Raw genomic sequence first — 6,000 nt, 5'->3', positions numbered from 1 at the left:
CGCTGGGTTTAACCTCTCCCCAACCAGGTGACAGACGAGAACATACGTCAATATGCTTCGCCTTTGGAAAAGGAATGTAGTAGATGAAGATGTTGAGATGTTGGAACTGGCAGGCAGAAGGTGGAGAGGAAGGTCACAGAGGAGATTGATGGAGGTGGTGAAGGAGGACATGAGGTTTGTAGGTTTGAGAGAAGAGGAAGCAGAGGACAGGGTGAGATGGAGGAAGATGATCCGCTGTGGCCACCACTGAAGGGAGAAGCCCAGAGAGAAAGAAGAGGAAAGAAGAGGAAAGAGAATGTGTTGTGGATTCACTGCTATATACTGCTATTTAATGTCCCCCACAAAAATGGTGCGCATAAACAACATGGCGGCAACACAACTCTGCTGTCAAGGAAGTAGTTTTATTGACTGACAAAGTCACGTGAAATGAGCTGCTGAGCTCCTCTGTGTTGTGTTTCCTCCCTCTGGACCACCGGTGTCTGGGGTTGGACGCGACCTGACCTGGTGGTGAGGTCAGGAGTGCAGACTGGAGGCTTCATGTCCTGCTCCTCTGGCTCACGGTGGATGTAAAAATGGTCGCCATCTTCTGAGTGACTGAAACCCCGCGACCCACTCTGCCTTTTATTCACTGAATACTTTGATCCAGCTTGCTCTTTGAGCAGCAGCAGAGTGAGGCGTCGTGTCCTTTGATAAAAGCCTAGGTACAGTATATTAAGAGGTGGTGAAGGTGCCAGGTTCCAGGGTGAACATGCGATGGCTGGTCAGCGTCTGCACGCTTCCTGAGCTGCTAATAAGCGTGAAGAAGAGAGGAAAACAGCCACTGCTCTAATGGGTGTCAGGGGCCGACCACATCACCATGAGGCTAACAGAAATTAACACCTTTAAATTAGCGTGGGCTTGGCTGTGAAGCACCAGCCGTACCTTTGGGAGGGCCGGCCAAGAACCATCTGAAGGTTGTTGATGACACCGGACGCTGAGCTGGAGATAGCTGGGACTGAACAGGATCCTTGAGGCTGTACGTTGTAGAGCGTCCGCTGGACACCATCCTGACGCTGCAGCCGTCTGGCGAGACTTGGCGGCCTCACGTTGGTGGCGACACTCTGATGTCCTTGCAGGCTGAAGAAGAGGATGATGGATGGATGGGTGGGGGAGGTGGTCGGGTGGCTGTATCACTGTATCTTTGTGTGGATGTACATATGCAATTTTGTCTACATCTATGGATGGATGAGTGGATGGATTGAAGGATGGAGGGATTGGTCAGTGGGTCATTCCATGGATCGATCGATGGATTATGGGCAAACGTTTGCACCGTAACATCTCAAAATTAATGTTTTGTTGATTCGTCCCTGGTGTCAGGGAACTCTCATATGAAACAAGGTGAGTTGTTCACTCCATGTCTGACACATTTTTTTGTTTTTGAAATTCCGTTTGTTTTCAGATGGAAAAATGAAAGCGAATTGGACACACAAACCTGCAGCACGGCGGTCTGAAGTCAGACGTTCGACGCTGGGGTTTGAGGGTGGAGTGACGGGAGCTCAAGACGGTGGCGATGAGACTGCCCCATCTGTTGGAGCGCTTCTGCCAGCTTGTGTTTTCAAACACGTTGCGAGTTCACTATGACTTTATTCACCCCTGGGCACATAAATAAAATACACACACTCTAAAAAGTCCTGTGTTTACAACCCAATCTTTGGGTTATTTGCTCAGTTGGGGTTGTAGGTGTCATGACTCTGCTTTTATTTTGGTCACGCGAGTCCCGTTTTGTTTTCTCCCTCCGTTTCTTCCTGTTCCTGTGGCACACGGCTGGAGCCAATCGACCCCTGATCACCTGAGTACAAGAGCACCTGGACTCCAGCGACGTGGGCCAGATCCACTCCGATTGTTCCCTGTGATCGACTCCTCTAGTTCCCTGTGATTTCTCCGCATTGTTTCCTGTGATTTAAGTTTGTTGGATTCTCCTGGTTCTGTGATGCTTTTCGTTTGGACTCTTGTTCAGTTCCCTGTGGTAAATTGGTTCTCCTCGTTCGTTCTCTTGTTCTGTGTGCTAGCTAGCTTGTCCTAAACCCTGGTGCCTGAGTTGGTGTTTTTTGTTTCTTCCTGTTTCCGTGTGTTTCCTGGTGTCTTTTGTGATTATCTGTTCATTGTGCTTTTGACTCTCCGTTTCCAGATGTAAGTTGGTTTGATTCTCCCGGTTCGGTGAGGCTTTCTGTTGGACTCTAATTCTTGAATATGGACTTCTGCTAGTTTGGTTACTCAGTTTGGACATTCCGCTTTTGCTCTCTTTCTCCCGGTTCGGTGAGGCTTTGTGTTGTGATTTTGTTGTTTAATTATGAAAATATTATTTTTGACTCGGTCCTGCCTCCTGTGACTTTCACCACTGCGCTTGGGTCCCACTCCCACGTCCTTGACCCGTGACAGTAGGACTCATATTTAACCAATGTTGTGGCTAGTTAGGGTGAACACAAGTTCTGTTCTGGGTGACCGGGTGCAACAAACACCTCTGTCAATCAGCTCCTTTCAAGGGTCTGCTTTTTTGTGTTTTTTAATGTTTTGATAAGTTTGTTTGCCATGTGACATGCTCACTAGATACATATTTACATCACTGTACAAGAGTCTGTTTTGCATTGTTGCAGATTATATGAGGCTGTGTGGCTCGGATGGTAGAGTTGCTGGAAAAGTTGCTGTTTCAAAAACCGCCAGATCCGTGAGTGCCATTTTTTTATCCAATAAAATACTAACTTGATTAGAGTTTGAATTAATATAGAATTTTAGTGAATGCACCCAAATATTGCTCTGTAACTCTGGGTTAAATAAATACGGACACATTTTTCCTGGTTGGTTGAACACCAGTGGGTTGCAGGCCCCTTTGTATCCTGAGGTTGGGTTACAATGTAGCACAATATGGAGATGTATAACACGCTGCTGCTACTGCCGCTACTTTTTTCTCAATCACTACTCAAACTCACAGCACGTGTTTCTTTCATTTGAACGAGATGCTTTTATTTTGTTACGCAGCTCTTCTTTCGTGCTGCGCTGAGCTGAATTCTCGTCTAAGGTTCGACCTCCCCCCGAGCGACGACGCGTCAGAAGAGACATTGATGGTTGTGTATCTGCCATCCTGCTGTAACACACAACCCATCCACACTCCTACGACAACATACTGACGCTGGGAAAGTGCACTTTTGCCTCCTATACTGACGCCAAAGGCAGCCTTTTGCATTGCACGTCGACGCTAGATATTTTCCTTCCTGAAACGTCTTCCATTGACGTGACCCGCTGCCCACGGCGTCAGGATTTGGGCACAAGGAGGAATGTGTGCGTCAACATGCCACGCTGAAGGCTGCCTTCGGCGTCAGTATAGGACGCAACAGTCCACTTCTCCACTGTCAATATGTGACACCGTGGGAGTGAGGATGCGTTGCGACCGAAAACATCCAGTGGAAACTGGCTTCTCGCTCACAGAATTGTGCACAGTGCACCTTCAAATCTCAATTAAAATTCTACTTAATATTCAAATGTCACACTGGCTGATCCTGGAGCAGTGAAGCAGCGCTGCACAATAAACACATGCAGAGCGAGTCAGCTAGCTGTGTTATTGTGTGGAAGCAGCGAGGATCCAACCCAACATTTTTAGCTCCTCAGTCACATCAGTGTGCGCCGCTCGCATCCAACTCTTTCATTAAAAGCAAACGTGTGCGTCGATGAGTTATTAAAGCCAAACCTGCGATAAACAAAACCACTCTAGCACAATGAGCCCACAGTGGTTTTACTTACCTCGGCTAATTGGATTCAACAAAATGTGCAATTGTTCCTCCCTTCATTTGTGGCAAATATGCAAATAAACATGTTGATTCCCGGCTGCCTGGAGGCAGGCGGGCGGCGCTCCTGACAACCCTCCGTCGCTCCTGGTGTGTGTGGAAGCTCTTCCCAACATTTGACGAAGGTGGAAGACGAAGCGCTCTTAATCGGATGTGCTATTGAATTAAAAGCTTAAGCACTCGGGGTGAGCCAGGCAATTCTTCACCAGTGAACGGAACAGCGCTTATGCCATTTTCATCTCAGTGGCACATTTGTGTTGGTGAAACGTGGAAGAATGGAGGTATTACACAGAATCGCTATCATTGTCTGTAATTCCCTTCAGCATGACTGGAATCACTCGGAGAGACGGCCATTCATCCCACACTTAATCTGCGCTCCTCAAAGACTGTACATTTGGGCGAGGAGGCTCTCAAGCAGCAGTCAATTAGGCAAACATTTGCTTGAAAGCGGCGGCGTGGTAATTACGCTAGCATTAGCAGCTGAACTGCGAGCACGTCTGGAAGTGATGTAAAGGAAAGTGCTGCAGCAAATGGCTCAGCCCTCTTCTGCTTGACATTCCTCTCACCTGCCTTCATCCGCCGTGTTCCCACAGCCGGGACTGATGGAGATAAAATGATGTGCCGTTTCTGTCTGTATTTCAATGGGATGAGTCGCTGTGACCCACGCAATCTCCCTCTCAAAGACTATTTCAACTTATGCAGATGAGCTCATCAGAGCTGCACGCTGAGATGAGACATCTAGGTCTGGAATTGTGTCAATACCAGCACCAAAACAAATGCAAATCAAAATCCAAATTAATGTGTTTTCCCCCGAGGAGGAAGAGCGTCAGCCCCTCAGTAGATGACAGGAATCTGTTATCCGGAGCTGGTGGAAAACAAGGCACTCTGGAGCGGCTGGCTGAGCCGGGGCACAGAAGTCAGCGGCTCCTGGTGGAGGAGCGAGGCGGCGCTGGAAGTAGAAAGGATGTGCAGAGACTTTTCAAGATAAAATTAGAAGCAGACCCTGCCTCTCCTCTTTGTCTCAGCTAACGTTGACATTTACGTCTAAGTGTTCGGCAAAGATTTGAAGGAGCAGCAGCCGATGCTTCCGCCGCGGCTAATAATGGGAAGGAAGCGGAGGCGCGGCCGGGCCGCAGCTCGGCAGCCTCCCCTCACGCGTCTGCGGGCCGCGGCCTTTTGTCGCCGCGCTTTATTAGACGCCGACGAGTGCGTCGAAACTGCAAATTAAACGGCGATTTCACCAGGAAGTGAGCAAATGAGGCGCGGCAGCCGCGCTGCAGAGGAATCCTGCTCACATTCCTGTCATCATTATGACGCCTCATTAGTGAGGTTGTTTATTTTTTACATGATTTTTTTTTTTTTTTCACGAACATATGTTGTGTTTAAATGAGCTGTTTGTTCGGCGGGTGCTGCTGGAAACCCCACCGGGACCGTTCAGAAGTAATATTATCTCATTTAAAATCCACTGCAGCTGCGATTCATTCGGACTTGTTTTTTCATGACATCGCTGTCACGGCTGAATTAAGCAGTAAGACGGAATCCATGTGTGTGAATGAGAGGGACAGGTGAAGCTACAGGATGCAGAGATAAGGAAGATTTGAAGTACTGAGGCTCAACTGTCCAGGGCCATGGAGAGTGTGAGGAAGAGGTGAAGAAGCGGGTGCAGGCAGGATGGAATCACTGGAGAAAAGTGTCAGGTGTGATGTGTGACCAAAGGGTGTCAGCAAGGATGTAAGGGAAAGTGTCCAAAAGGGTGGTGAGGCCAGCAATGTTGGATGGTTTGGAAACAGTGGCACTGAGGAGAAGACAGGAGGCAGAGCTGGAGGGAGCAGAGATGAAGATGCTGAGCTTCTCTCTGGGAGTGAGCAGGATGATGATAGGATCAGAGGGACAGCACATGTGCTCAGGTGTTTAGGAGACCAAGTCAGAGAGGCTGGATGGAGATGGTTTGGACATGTACAGAGGAGAGAGAGAGGCAGTACATTGGTAGATGAAGATGTTGAGATGTTGGAACTGGCAGGCAGAAGGTGGAGAGGAAGGCCACAGAGGAGATTGATGGAGGTGGTGAAGGAGGACATGAGGTTTGGAGGTTTGAGAGAAGAGGAAGCGGAGGACAGGGGGAGATGGAGGAGGATGATCCGCTGTGGCCACCACTGAAGGTAGAAGCCCAGAAAGAAAGAAG

Source organism: Synchiropus splendidus, chromosome 10, assembly GCF_027744825.2.
Source record: "Synchiropus splendidus isolate RoL2022-P1 chromosome 10, RoL_Sspl_1.0, whole genome shotgun sequence".
Classification (NCBI taxonomy): Eukaryota; Metazoa; Chordata; class Actinopteri; order Syngnathiformes; family Callionymidae; genus Synchiropus; species Synchiropus splendidus.
The sequence above is the reverse complement of the archived record's forward strand: the minus strand, read 5'-3'. Positions refer to the sequence as shown.